At 44.2% G+C, this 16192-nt stretch overlaps 1 pseudogene across 1 annotated transcript in view; it reads right to left on the reverse strand.

Moving 5' to 3' along the window:
* Positions 1-15307, reverse strand: part of LOC311146324 (pinopsin-like) — a 67707-nt pseudogene extending 52400 nt beyond the window's left edge. The window contains exons 1-2 of the transcript in view: positions 14935-15307; positions 7681-8009 (exon numbers count right to left, since the gene is read on the reverse strand). The product of the transcript in view is annotated as a pinopsin-like (transcript). The remainder of the gene's footprint in view (positions 1-7680; positions 8010-14934) is intronic.
* Positions 15308-16192: the final 885 nt, after the last annotated feature.

The raw sequence follows: 16192 nt of genomic DNA on the forward strand, positions 1-16192 counted from the left end.
CTGGTTCTTTGCCTGCAGTTTCATGTCGATAATTTCACCTGCTAAAGGTTTCTCCAAGGTAAAAGTTAGATCATTAGCACATTCCCTAAATGTGATTGGCCGCTGAAGTTTCTCCCAATCTATTAGGTCAGCTTCGAAGATAATCCAATTTTATAAACTGACAGGACATTGGATATCTCAATCCAAAATATGTGGACTATCCGTTGAAACCGTTGCGTATTTGTTGTCAAACTTGTGGCACCATAAAGCTTTAGAGTGGTTCTGACTTTATTCTAATGTGGGTCACGGAGCTACAACGTTCCATTGATCAAAACATCAAATGGATTATATATTACGTGATTATAAAGGCAATGGAATGAATGGTGACCATGAAAATACCTCTAGACAAATTAATTAATTAATTATAACACTGAATGACACATACAGTATAAAGGTTTCAGATGATACAACCTCAACTCCCTTTGTATGTGCTCACGAAAACAATCAGGTACCGCCGACAAAATTACTGAACCGATGGCCTCTGTCAATTTTAATGCCAGCAATTTCATCAGAGCAAATATAGAGCCAAGATAAAGGATAATTAAAGCAGCCAAATTGAAATCTGAGATGTCAGGTCGGCGGTGCAGACAGTTAAATGTCAGGCGGTTCCAGGAACATTATCAAAGACATCCCTAACAGGTGAGTGATTCATCTTTAGTCATAAGTGGCTGAATGGAAAGGAATGAAATCTATGATTATGGCCTGGCACGTTGTCATGGAAAAGTAGCATTTGTGTAATGACTACTCTGTGTGTGTGTGTGTTTGTGTGTGTGTGTGTGTGTGTGTGTTTGTGTGTGTGTGTGTGTGTGTGTGTGTGTGTGTGTGTGTGTCTGTGTGTGTGGGTGTTTGTGTGTGTGTCATTTCACATCAGTAATAAATCACATTCACTAGGACAGTTCTTCTCACAGCTTGCAAATGGCATCAGGCATCAGGAATCTCCCCACTACTAATGCCTCAGCTAATACAGAATAGTCCAAAAGTAGGTTTGATTTTCCAATAACACACACACAGCTCTCCGAAGGATTCACTTCGCCCAATCCCCCAAAGCAGGTACAATTTCATACACTTGCACACCTTCGAAACACACATGCTCGTTGCTTCGTTTAGTCCCCAAAGTGACAAACACACACAAACACACACACACACACACACACGCACACACACACACACGTCCTGGGACCCGTTCTGGTTATAACAGCCATATTATCAAGCAGGTGGAAACTCTGCACCCAATAGGGAGGAGTAAGTGGGGGAGGGGGTCGAACCCTTCAGCAACGCATCACAAAGTCAGTGGGGGCCAATTACAGCATTTCAGCCAATCAGAGTGAGGGTGGAAAGGGGCCTAATTGCAGGGGGCCACTGGGAGCAACATTACATGTCACTGTTACGAAACAACAGAGTGCTTTAATAACAGCTGTAAATCTAAATCACATTCAATCAAATAAAAATAAAACAATGACAGCTGCAGCCTTTTTTTCACTCCCTTTCTCAAACCACACAACTGCGAAATAAACATATTACAAAGAACAAAAAATAATACAGCCACAATATTCCTGAGAATGTCCCTGTTTTTCTCTGGCAGCCTTTGTGGCAACCTTGGTTATGTCTGGTGGAGCACTGATAATGTCCGACATGTGCGCCTATTAGAGACCAAACTGGCACAAGGGGCATCTCTGGCCTACCTCTGTCTGAACGTTGGTCACGTTTGCCAATGACATCAGTCTGCACAACTGGCTGTCACAACGCTTCAGATTTGAATTACATTATAGGCAGATGCATAGGAGGGCAGTATCTCAACGTCGTCTATTGGTTGTGTAGTACTAAAGTGGTTTCATCATGACAACAAATTAAATCAACTTGTTTATGTCAGTTTTTATAGATATACAGTGAGGGAAAAAAGTATTTGATCCCCTGCTGATTTTGTATGTTTGCCCACTGACAAAGACATGATCAGTCTATCATTTTAATGGTAGGTTTATTTGAACAGTGAGAGACAGAATAAGAACAAAAAATCCTGAAAAACGCATGTCAAAAATGTTATAAATGTTATAGATTTCTCTCTGCCTCCTTCTTTCCACTCCTTTCCTCTTTTGACCTCACCCTCTCACCATCCCCCCCTACTCACAAGGCAGGCAATACGCTTGACCTCATCTTTACTAGATGCTGTTCTTCTACTAATCTCACTGCAACTCCCCTCCAAGTCTCCGACCACTACTTTGTATCCTTTTCTCTCTCGCTCTCCTCCAACACTACTCACTCTGCCCCTACTCAGATGGTAATGTGCCGTCGCAACCTTCGCTCTCTCTCTCCCGCTACTCTCTCCTCTTCCATCCTATCATCTCTTCCCTCTGCTAAATCCTTCTCCCTCCGATCTCCTGATTCTGCCTCTTCAACCCTCCTCTCCTCCCTTTCTGCATCTTTTGACTCTCTATGTCCCCTATCCTCCCGGCCGGCTCGGTCCTCCCCTCCTGCTCCGTGGCTTGACGACTCATTGCGAGCTCACAGATGAGGGCTCCAGGCAGCCGAGCGGAAATGGAGGAAAACTAGACTCCCTGCGGACCTGTCATCTTTTCACTTCCTCCTCTCTACATTCTCTTCCTCTGTTTCCGCTGCCAAAGCTACTTTCTACCACTCTAAATTTCACGCCTCTGCCTCTAACCCTAGGAAGCTCTTTGCCACCTTCTCCTCCCTGCTGAATCCTCCTCCTCCTCCCCCTCCCTCCTCCCTCTCTGTGGATGACTTCATCAACCATTTTGAAAAGAAGGTTGACGACATCCGATCCTCATTTATTAAGTCAAATGACACCGCTGGTCCTGCTCACACTGCCCTACCCTATGCTTTTGAATTCTTTCTCCCCTCTCTCTCCAGATGAAATCTTGCGACTTGTGATGGCCGACCGCCCAACAACCTGCCCGCTTGACCCTATCCCCTCCTCTCTTCTCCAGACCATTTCCGGAGACCTTCTCCCTTACCTCACCTCGCTCATCAACTCATCCTTGACCGTTGGCCATGTCCCTTCCGTCTTCAAGAGAGCGAGAGTTGCACCCCTCCTCAAAAAACCTACACTCGATCCCTCCGATGTCAACAACTACAGACCAGTATTCCTTCTTTATTTTCTCTCCAAAACTCTTGAGTGTGCCGTCTCTAGCCAACTTTCCTGCTATCTCTCAGAATGACCTTCTTGATCCAAACCAGTCAGGTTTCAAGACTGGTCATTCAACTGAGACTGCTCTTCTCTGTGTAACGGAGGCTCTCCGCACTGCTATAGCTAACTCTCTCTCCTCTGCTCTTATCCTTCTAGACCTATCCGCTGCCTTTGATACTGTGAACCATCAGATCCTCCTCTCCACCCTCTCCGAGTTGGGCATCTCCGGCGCTGCTCACTCTTGGATTGCGTCCTACCTGACAGGTCGCTCCTACCAGGTGGCGTGGCGAGAATCTGTCTCTGCACCACGTGCTCTCACAATTGGTTTCCCCTAGGGCTCATTTCTAGGCCCTCTCCTATTCTCTCTATACACCAAGTCACTTGGCTCTGTCATATCCTCACATGGTCTCTCCTATCATTGCTACGCAGACGACACACAATTAATGTTCTCCTTTCCCCCTTCTGATAACCAGGTGGTGAATCGCATCTCTGCATGTCTGGCAGACATATCAGTGTGGATGTCGGATCACCACCTCAAGCTGAACCTTGGCAAGACGGAGCTGCTCTTCCTCCTGGGGAAGGACTGCCCGCTCCATGTTCTCGCCATCACGGTTGACAACTCCATTGTGTCCTCCTCCCAGAGTGCAAATAACCTTGGCGTGACCCTGGACAACACCCTGTCGTTCTCCATTAAAATCAAAGCGGTGACCCGATCCTGCAGGTTCATGCTCTACAACATTCGCAGAGTACGACCCTACGTTACACAGGTCCTAATCCAGGCACTTGTCATCTCCCGTCTGGATTACTGCAACTCGCTGTTGGCTGTGCTCCCTGCCTGTGCCATTAAACCCCTACAACTTATCCAGAATGCTGCAGCCCGTCTGGTGTTCGACCTTCCCAAGTTCTCTCATGTCACCCCGCTCCTCCGCACACTCCACTGGCTTCCTGTTGAGGCTCACATCTACTACAAGACCATGGTGCTTGCCTACGGAGCTGTGAGGGGAATGGCACCTCCTAACCTTCAGGCTCTGATCAGACCCTACACCCAAATGAGGGCACTACGTTCATCCACCTCTGGCCTGCTAGCTCCCCTACCTCTACGGAAGCACAGTTCCCGCTCAGCCCAGTCAAAGCTATTTGCTGCTCTGGCACCCCAATGGTGGAACAAGCTCCCCCACGACGCCAGTACAGCGGAGTCACTGACCACCTTCCGGAGATACTTGAAACCCTACCTCTTTAAGGAATACCTGGAATAGGATAAAGTAATCCTTCTACCAACCCCTCCCCCACCCCCCCCCCCCCCCCCATAATAAAAAATTTTAAAAAGTGGTTGTCCCACTGGCTATCATAAGTTGAATGCACCAATTTGTAAGTCACTCTGGATAAGAGCGTCTGCTAAATGATGTAAATGTAAAATGTAAATGTATTAATTTGGGATCTATCGCATCCCACAACTGTTTTCGACTGTGTCTGGAATATTTATTTCTCACACAGAATAGAAATGGTCAACTTTAGTACTATGGGGGATAGTAGATTCAAATCCCTGTCTTATCTTAGCTCACTGGTCACCATAGCAGCACCCACCCGTAGTCTGCGCTCCAGCAGGTATATCTTACTGGTCATCCCCAAAGCCAACACCTCCTTTGGCCGCCATTCCTTCCAGTTCTCTGCTGCCAATGACTGGAACGAACTGCAAAAATCTCTGAAGCTGGAGACTCTTATCTCCCTCACTAACTTAAAGCATCAGTTGTCAGAGCACCTTACCGATCACTGCACCTGTACACAGCCCCATCTGAAATTAGCCCACCCAAGTACCTCATCCCCATATTGTTATTTATTTTGCTAATTTGCACCCCAGTATCTCTATTTGCACATCATCTTTTGCATATCTATCATTCCAGTGTTATTAGATCCTCTGTAGCTCAGCAAGTAGAGCACGGTGCTTGTAACGCCAAGGTAGTGGGTTCGATCCCCGGGACCACCCATTCACGAAAATGTATGCACGCATGACTGTAAGTCGCTTTGGATAAAAGCGTCTGCTAAATGGCTTATTATTATTACGAAATTGTAACTATTTTGCACTATGGCCTATTTATTGCCTTACCTACAAAACGTACTACATTCGCACACACTGTATATATATTTTCTGTTGTATTTTTTACTTTATGTTTTGTTTACCCCATATGTAACTCTGTGTTGTTGTTTTTATCGCACTGCTTTGCTTTATCTTGGCCAGGTCGCAGTTGTAAATGAGAACTTGTTCTCAACTGGCTTACCTGGTTAAATAAAGGTGAAATAAAAAAAATTAAAAATAGATTGACATAGGCTAGTGCTTTTGCTGTTCGTTAGGCCTACTCATCTTGTTGGCTGACGAAAAATAAATGTGGACAGTTCTTCCTATATCTTCAATATGCACCTCGGAATTGGACAAGGGCACGCGCAGTTGCATCCCCGATGTGTCGGTCTTCACTTGTAGCCTGTAAGAAAGACCCGATCACGTGATGGAGAGCTATGTGAGTGAGAGGTGCTTCGGCGCGCCCAGCATTCAGGGAGAAGGGCACAACACAGCAGTCCGGGCCAAGGGCGCATTACAGCCACACAAAGGGCATGCTGCCGTGAAATTTGAGGCGTTATCAAGTGCTTGTCAAATTGTGAATGAGAGACTGATGAACCCAAAATGGTTCTTCAAAGGGTTCTCCCATGGGAACAGCCGAAGAACCCTTTTGGAACTTGTTTTTCTGAGAGTGTTGTGTTTTAACAGATTATTGTCAATGTGTACTCTCCATTCAAAGTGTTAGCTACATGCTTATCTACAGACAAGTCTGTGTTTGGAAAAGGAAAAGCAAGGGTACTACAGGATATTACATGGTATCCATAGGCATTGATCAATCAAATACCACATTCTCTCTGCATTGTTGGGAAGGACCGGTAAGTAATAATTTCACTGTTAGTCTACACCTGTTTCTTACGAAGCATGTGACAAATAACATTTTATTTGATTCAAGTCAAGGATACGGAGTGACTTGGTGTAGGTTTCAGGGTACTAAACTCTTAGAAAATAAGTTTTCCAAAAGGGTTCTTCGGCTGTCCCCATAGGATAACCTTTTTTGGTTCCAGGTAGAACCCTTTTTGGTTCCAGGTAGAACTATTTTGGGTTCTATGAAGAACCCTCTTGGGAAAGGGTTCTACATGGAACCCAAAGGGGTTCTACCTGGAACAGACTCCCTCTCTCTGTCCTTACATAGAGGACACTTACTACAGCAGGCTTACTACAGGAACCAATAAAGATTCTACAGCTGTCCCCATAGGAGAACCCTTTGAAGAACCTGAAGGACAGAGAGAGGGAGTCTGTCCCACAACCAACTCCTCTCTACTGATAAACACCCCTATTTATAAAAAATACAATAACACCCACAATGGGTAAGCTGCATCATTCTAAACGTCCCTCCCTCACCTCCCCTACCTTGATTGGCTATTTATAATTGATAAGGTAGAGATGGTGGAGCCTGTCACAGCTTAAAATAGATGAATCGATTTCGCTATCCCCGTGTGGCTCGGACCAAAGACGAGCACTTTATTAGATTGGGGAATTCAACGCTGTCAGCTTCTCTGCTTTATCGGTCAAGTACCTGCCTGACAATAAATACTTTGAGAAGAAAGAACATTTAAAAAAGAAAGAAAGGAGGGAGGGAGGGAGGGAGGGAGGGAGGAAGGAAGAGAAGGAAGGAAGGAAGGAAGGAAGGAAGGAAGGAAGGAAGGAAGGAAGGAAGGAAGGAAGGAAGGAAGGAAGGAAGGAAGGAAGGAAGGAAGGAAGGAAGGAAGGAAGGAAGGAAGGAAGGAAGGAAGGATCTGCTTATTAAAATAATGGAAACTCTGGTTATAATTCATGGCTACATGTTGCTCCTCATGGTTGTTGAAGAGCCGCTGAGTATTTATCATTTAAGACATGATGCACTGACAGTTGAGTGAGCTGTACTCCTGGAAAGAAATCAGAGCGGGGTGAGATACACTGAGAGAGAGAGACCTCCCGGGAGAGACAACGCTGCCTTTGCAGCTTGTCTGCTCATATTTCCCCAGTAAGAGATGAGCGTGGAAGTGAAAACAGGAGTTGCCATAGTTCATCATGATTTAGTGCGGTAATAACGCAGTTAAGAACGTACACGTGAGACAAGTTGGAAATATCGTAACATACGTAATGGATGCAGGATAGACACAATTGTGGTTTATTCCATATACCGTATTTAACCGCTGAACTTGGACAATGGCTGAAAAAGATTTTAAGGCATTTTAAGGCAGGTGGTAATGTTCCTAAACAATAAAGTTGCTGCAAAAATACCCCACAGTGTGTGTCGGGGGGGCACAATGGTGATAACATACCGTATGTCTCTGTATCTGCAACAATTCTGAGAACAATTAACAATAGTCCATGCATTTAGTAGTGTGCAATAGCCACTGTTATGAGTAAATTAATTAATAAGTGCTACTGTCCTACTCACCTGTTTGATTGCATGCATCAGCTTAGCATAGCAATACACTATGACCAGGAAGGGAATGATGAAACAGAAAACAAAGAGCGAGATGATGTACGAGACGTTGTTGACGCTCTTGGCCATCCAGTCCACGGAACAGGTGGTGCCGGGCCCCTCGGGTCCGTAGCGGCTCCAGCCGAAGAGCGGCGGCAGGGTCCACATCAAGGAGTAGACCCAGGAGAAAGCGATGCCCAAGGCCACCTTCCGGTAGTTGGTGGAGTCGGCCTCGGTTGGGCCCATCATGGTACTGTAACGCTCGTAGGAGAGCACGGCCAGGGAGATTAGGGACACGATGCCTGGGAACGAGAACACAGACATACGCTCAGACTATGTAGAACAGGGCCAATACAGGAGTTCATACGGGGGGGTCAAGACAACAACACAGACAACACTCCTGACTTCAAACAAACGTTTACCTTTGGGGTGTTCGAACAAAAGGCAGACTAAACAGTAGGAGTGCTCATTACATGGTAACCAGTTTATAACAGCAATAAGGCACCTCAGGGGTTTGTGATATATGTCCAATATACCATGGCTAAGGGCTGTGTCCAGGCACTCTGCATTGCGTCGTGCATAAGAACAGCCCTTAGCTGTGGTATATTGGCCATATACCACACCCCCTCGTGCCTTATTGCTGTTATAAACTGGTTACCATGTAATTAGAGCAGTAAAAATAAATATTTTGTCATACCCGTGGTATATGGACTGATATACCACTTCTGTCAGCCAATCAGCATGCAGGGCTCGAACCACCCAGTTTATAATAGATTATAAAATGCTTGAGTGTATGCTGGCATCCTACTGAGGGGAACTGCACCTCCGTACCTTCAGGCTCTGATCAGTCCCTACACCCAAACGAGGGCACTGCGTTCATCCACCTCCGTACCTTCAGGCTCTGATCAGTCCCTACACCCAAACGAGGGCATTGCGTTCATCCACCTCTGGCCTGCTGGCTCCCCTACCTCTGCGGAAGCACAGTTCCCGCTCAGCCCAGTCAAAACTGTTCGCTGCTCTGGCACCCCAATGGTGGAACAAGCTCCCTCACGACGCCAGGACAGCGGAGTCACTCACCACCTTCCGGAGACATTTGAAACCCCACCTCTTTAAGGAACACCTGGGATAGGATAAAGTAATCCTTCTAACCCCACCCTTACCCCACCCCACCCCCCCAAAAAAAAAATATATAAAAAAACCTAACCCTAACCCTAACCCACTGGCTATAAGGTGAATGCACCAATTTGTAAGTCGCTCTGGATAAGAGCGTCTGCTAAATGACGTAAATGTAAATGTACTGGAATGCATTCATATAGGTTGTTATTACTTTGCAAAGAGAGATTCCAATGTACACTATAGAAAATGTAAGTGTGATTGCGTCACATAAAGTATCAAAGGGCATGCAGAATTAAGCTTTTAGACGTTATGGAAGAGGGCCCATTATATCAGCAATTAATTGATGCCACAAAATCTTTCATAGAGCATTGTACCGTTTGTAACCTGTCAATGCACACACTTCCTGCAAACCCGAAACCTGACCCCTCATCTTCTTTATCTTGTTTGTCATTTACTTTGAAGTGAAAATGATCCATGAGGATGTCCTTCATGGCCATTGATTTCCAATAGCAGTGAAGCAGACCCAACCAGTCCTCTAATTTAAAAGTGTGAACCAGACCTTTTTTGCTGTATAGTTCTCCTCAGCTTATAAAGGCAATGGGAGATATTGTCCTTGGGCTCTGTCAGTGCAGGTTGTTTAAGTGTGTGTGCGTGTGTGTGTGTGTGTGTGTGTGTGCGCGCAAGCAGGTTCACAGTATTAATAAATTACATTCATGTCTGCGTACATGTGTGATATATTCGCTGTTGACTATCTAAGCCGAAGGCAAAGCTCTGACATATTAGTCACATGTTTACCTCATACGGTCACGGCTACTAAATTCATGTGGGTTTGCTTGCTCAGGCTGTCAGTAAAAACGTGTGATGTTTTCAATGATACTCTTGACCCACCTGGGCTGGTGAGATTTGTGGCTTTATGAGTTACAATTGCAATATAAAGAAAATGACAGCAATATACTACAGTATCTCATGGTTTCTATACATAGACATCCAGATAGTCCATATAATAAAGTGTCCAGTATCTTCTCCATGCTCTGACCCCAGAAAACAGTGACATCTAACATATAATCAAGCAACAAACCATCTAATAAAGTTGATGCTCCGCTGATGGAGAGCTACATACAGCCAACAAATTACTCAAATCAAATCGAATGACTCTAAAATATTGAAAGCCTTTCATCCATGACTCACACAGAGTGACAGCTAATATGAAATCTAATATTCCCGTCATTATGTGGAGGAACCAACCGGCGTCCGTCCTTGGCCGTCAGGGAATAACGCAAATCTTATTTAAGGTTAATTTGGACTTTTTGTAAACAGGTTATGTTAGTTGGCCAAGCAGATGCCTCTGCCCAAGATTGGGCCAGCTCGCTAGCATGTAATCGACATGGGACTGATTATTCAAAGTAGGGCCTTGTGGAGTGGGACACCAACTCGTTGGACTTCACGTCTTGTCTTTTTAAACTAAGACCCCGGTGTAATCAGAGAGGCCAGCTTAATGTAATATCCTCAAAATAAATGTGATCTGAAGATGAAATTCATTTGAGCAGTTCCCCCATCTTGGGTTAGTCCCTCATGCATTGTGTGTTTTGTTTTTCACAGAAAAATGTGAATAAAGTAAATGTTTTGGTATTATACGGTTTGTCCCACACAAGATGGAATGAAAAAAAACACAGGATTAAATTATACCTACATTTGCCAAATAATTGGCTGCCGTCATTTCTGATTTCCATTTTGGCCGATAACGAAACATCTGGAGATGTTTAATCAGTCCAATGTTTCGGACAAGTTTCCCTATCAAATAGATACTTGAGAGCTCACCGCATTTCACCACAACTGTTTTGCAAAAGGTTTTCATGCATACACATTTTAGTCATTTAGCAGACGCTCTTATCCAGAGCGACTTACAGTTAGTGAATACATATTATTATACTGGCCCCCTGTGGGAATTGAACCCACAACCCTGGCGTTGCAAACGCCATGCTCTATCAACTGAGCTACATCCCTGCCGGCCATTCCCTCACCTACCCTGGACGACGCTGGGCCAATTGTGCGCCGCCCATGAGTCTCCCGGTCGCAGCCGGCTGCGACAGAGCCTGGATTTGAACCAGGATCTCTAGTGGCACAGTTAGCACTGCGATGCAGTGCCTTAGACCACTGCGCCACTCAGGAGTACACCCTATATCTGTAGCTCAACCCTAGTCTGTATGGGTTCATATTTGAAGAGTAAGGCTGTACAAAATCTGTACAAAATACATAAACTAGAGTCAGAATCTTTTGTACCATAAGAAAAACATCATCAGCAAGAGAATGAATGGAGGCCCATCGTTAAAGGTTTGGACTCTAGGTATAGAATTGAAATGTACAGCGCCTTCAGAAAGTATTCACACCCCTTGACTTTTTTTCCACATTTTGTTGTGTTACAAGGTGGGATTGAAATTGATTTAATTGTCTTTTTTTTTTTTTTTACAACGGTCTACACAAAGTACTCTGTAATGTCAAAGTGGAAGAAAAACTCTAACATTTGTAAACAATTTATGAAATATGAAACACTAATATATCTTGATTACATAAGTATTCAACCCGCTGAGTCAATACATGTTAGCATCACCTTTGGCAGCGATTACAGCTGAGAGTCTTTCTGGGTAAGTCTCTAAGAGCTTTGCACACCTGGATTGGACAATATTTGCACATTATTATTTTTACAATTCTTCAAGCTCTGTCAAGTTGGTTGCTGATCATTGCTAGACAGCCATTATCAAGTCTTGCTATAGGCACAAAAGGTCAAAGAATCGACACTGACAAGATGGAGGATCTGAAAGCCTAACATAAACTGTGTAGGATTTTTATTTGTATGAACGAAAGGTTAAAGTACAAATGACTGTCTGATATCTCCAAGGCTGTATTGGAATACTGATGCTGTAAAAATCCCACCTCCCATCATATACACTGAGTGTACAAAACACTGGGAACCCCTTCCTATTATTGAGTTGCACCCCCTTTTTCCCTCAGAACAGCCTCAATTTGTCAGGGCATTGGCCTACAATTTGTCAGGGCATGGACTACAAGTTGTCAGGAAATGGACTACAAGGTGGCGAAAGCGTCCCACAGGTATGCTGGCCCTAATTCATTTATTTACTTGCCAATTCCTGTTGTATCATGTTAGGATAGAGGGATTGTGCTTCCCTTTACTGTTAGGCATTCTCACTGACCTTGGTAGAAAATACTAGGCTTATCAGGACCGAATACAGAGTACAGTCCAACTTCTAAATTCAGCAGGAGCAGACCAAGGTTAAGTTACACGAAAGTCCGAGTTGTGCACGCTTACCTGAACTCTGAATTGGCTCTGAAGTGAGAGGTTATCCCTGGTCAGTGTTTGCTGTCACACAGCTAACAGTGTGGGTGCTGACGAGTGCAGACTTTTGCTTCACACTCTATCGCGCGTATCAAGATGTTTATTCTGATACCAAACTTATACAAATTGTTTGTATACTATGTGTATACTTTCTGTTTTGGTCCCCAAAAGTGATTCTCTCTTATCAGCATGATGTATGAAACATACTGATGATGTATGACGCATAATGATGATGTATGACGCATACTGATGATATATGACGCATAATGATGATGTATGACGCATACTGATGATGTATGACGCATACTGATGATGTATGACGCATAATGATGATGTATGACGCATAATGATGATGTATGACGCATAATGATGATATATGACAGTTCCTACCTGCCTGAGTCCATAACACTGAAACTGAGAAATAATCACTTCAACAGTGACTCTAACAAATGAATTACACCCTGCTGGAGTATCACACAATATAATTTTCATGAAAAAAACACATCTGTATATTTAACAGGCCAAAGTGATGGTTGTATTCTGTTGTTCACCATGGCTCACTGCCACTGCCTGGGAAGCATTTTTAGGCAAACCAGTGTGGAAAGCGTTTTAATGGAACATTCAATCTAAATCGGATGGCAAAAACTGGATTCATGATACAAAGTTGAATGTGCAATTTTGAGAATTTGACCACTTGCCCCCCTGAATGTCTCTGCACCGCCCTGCATCTCTTCATCACAAGGGACAGATGGAAAACCAACAAGTATATCTCTTTGTGACAGCATGTCTTAAGGGCTGACAGTCCAGCCTTTATCATGTCATCACGAGAGGGACTAGTATTGGCTGTGATTGGGGCAGCTAAAACTGGTTTGGATGTGCCATACTGGATTGAAACATGACATTTATTTTCTAAATGGTGCCAATTGATATCAATGCAGGTCTGGACACATTAAAACTGGTTTTCCAGTGGGTTTTTAACGGAGACTATTAACGGGCGCTATAGTTGCTAAATACTGTTGTATTAAGATAGCAGAGAGCCTGAGATGTTAGAAAAAGAGAAAGTGAACTGGCTCTGGTCCAGACCAACCTGAGCAGCCCAGATACAGCCAGTTGAATTAAACTTGTGTTTATATCGGATTGCAGGAATATAGATGATTCTTCCTGTACAGCCTATTGAGGCCTGGTTGGATGGACTAATGCACTTTGGACAGTTTAATATGCAATGCAGCAAGACAGGTTGGCTTTGGGAGATAATGAGGGTGCCCAACACCAAAAACAACAGTAAAAACAAAAACACAAAGAGGTCGACTGATATCTCTTGAATAAGCCAGTCTGGAGTATTTACATCACCAGACAATTGATCTCATGAGACTAAGCCAGCATGGTACAGTTCTAAATCAAATAATCAAGAGAAACTCCAGACATTTGTGAGGGAGTGAAACAGCATCACAGAACTGATAACATTGCACAATTCAGCTCCCTTGAAATCACATGATATTAAGTCAAGGGTATCCTGAATATCCGGTAGACAGCGAAGCGAGCTTTTACACAGCATGGTTTATCAGTAATTATAAACGGGGTGGTTCAAGCCCTGAATGCTGATTGGCTGACAGACGTGGTATATCAGACCGTCTATCAGACCGTGTACCACAGGTATGACAAAACATGTATTTGTACTGCTCTAATTACGTTGGTAATCACTTTATAATAGCAATAAGGCACCTCAGGGGTTTGTGATATATGGCCATTATACCAAGGCTAAGGGTTGTGTCTAGGCACTCTGCATTGTGTCGTGCTTAAGAACAGCCCTTAGCCATGGTATATTGGCCATATACCACACCCCCTCGGGCCTTATTGCTTAAATAGACAGTTATAACACACACAGCTGATTGTGACTGAAGCTCTAAGCATCTTCTGAGCAATATAATTGTATATATCATTCTTGGCGAGGAGGCCTATGGTGAGTCTATCGTCGACTTTACAATATGTCTTGCACTATTGCCACAGTCAACCAACAAAAAATGCGAGGTTGGTGAGAGTACATGACAGCGACCTGCCGGTGCCCTAAAACGCCTTTTCATTATCCTTTGAAGTCAACATATTCCATGGTCACTTTGATGGTAGCCTTCCTGACAGTCCCTGAAAACTATTACCATAGACTAAATAACCGACAGTATATGACTCACAACACGGTCGGAAGGAAGCTTTAAATACTCATAAAAGACTAAACAAAATGTCTAAACACTGTTTGCAAATAAGATGAGTCATTTAATGCATCTGGACGCCAGTGGACGGCAGAGCTATTTTTATGTAGCCTATAGTTACAATGATGAACAACATATTTCAGATTGATCGATTGATCAGAGATAATTTTTTACTAGCCTGTTTTAAAAAATGTGTATGTCAAGATATTTTTTATTTTTATTTTTTTTAGCTATCACAAATAAATGAGTGACTAGACTTCAGAGGGGATGTTGCGGTTTAAGAGAATATTTTAAGTTGTGATATATGGAAGTTCTGGGCCATCATCAACCTCGACCTGCAAACCACTGTATGCCGGATGAAGCCTATCGACGTGCTGTTGTGATATTCAAATTAATTTATAAAATAAAACTACCAAGCATAGGCTATCCCCTCTTTACGCATTGTGCTGGCCAGATTCCAAAAGCGCACACAACGTCTAGAGTAGCCTACATCTTTTAAAAACACATTTTGAAACATAACCGAACATCAATGGAGCAACTGTACAGTACACTTACCTAATAGTGAATTTGCAAAGCCGTACCATACACACCCACTTTCTCCTATGAGCCATCTTCCCTGTGTACTTGCCGCGAAACTGAACGGAGTTCCCACCACACACACCAGCAGATCACTGAAGGAAATGTTAATCAGTAGCAGGTTGATAGGCGAGCGCAGCACCTTGTAGCGGCGGAAGAGGACGAGAACCAGGAGGTTGTTGAGGAATCCGAAGGTGCCAATAAAGCCCAAACACACAGCGACTATCAGGTTCCCAGTCGGGCTGAGAGTGGTGCGGTATGAGTTGTGTTCCAGGTGCCTGTCTGCAGCACCCGCACACAGCGCGCTATTGGCCCTCGTGCAGCCGCTGAAGCTCACGTTGGACACGATCATCGCAATCCGTTTTCTCGACACAGGTGCGCGCAGTGGATTGAACAAGAGCTAGAGAGTGGTTGGCATTTTTAGGAAAAAGTCGAACAATTTGGGCTTCTGAGTTGACTAACAATCCATTAAAGTTGATGGCAGAGTCACTTGTTGCTTTGAGGAATTTGTTTTCCAAAAGTGGATCAAAATAGGCTACGCGCTCGTTGGGAATGTAGAACTTTGTTTTCTAGTTCAGGGTTTCAAACCAGCACAAAGTTTGACGAGGCTGTGCTCCACCGTGTGGTAGGCTAGTTAAAATCCACACACACCGCTGGACTAGACTTCCTCAGTCAGTGTTTATATTGCTGTACCACTTTCACAGCTGACGTCTACGCCAGGGAACATCACGTCCTCACAGGGTCCGTGGGATGCTATCCGGGATCCTTGGGACGTCCCTATCCCATTTGCAGTTGAAATGTAAAATGGTTGAGTTAAGGGGTTATGGTTAGGATTAAGGTTAGGGTAAGGGTTACGTTTACGGTTTAGGCTATAGACGTCCCAAGGATACCGGATAGCACTGACCGTCCTCACAGGGGGACAAATGACCTGAAAAGCAGTGAGGATGACAGCGAGCGAGCGAACACAAATTATACTGCTGCCACTTCCACTACAGGACAAATGAGCTACAGTAAGCTACACCATCCACATGCTGCCGACTCTCAACTTCTTTTGACTAAAATCTAACCAAACCTAGGCTAAACGGAGTGCTGTGGATGGTTTCAGTGACAGGCTAATGTTATTCTGTGCGGTAGTAACCACCACACGTTCCTGTTGGATGCGGCCGCTGTCCATGGTCCTGCAGCCTGTGTGTGTCCTGAAGTCATTGCCAATTTGACATCACTGTTCTAGAAATCG

The sequence above is a fragment of the Coregonus lavaretus genome (assembly GCF_964263955.1).
Source record: "Coregonus lavaretus genome assembly, chromosome: 19".
NCBI classification, from domain to species: domain Eukaryota; kingdom Metazoa; phylum Chordata; class Actinopteri; order Salmoniformes; family Salmonidae; genus Coregonus; species Coregonus lavaretus.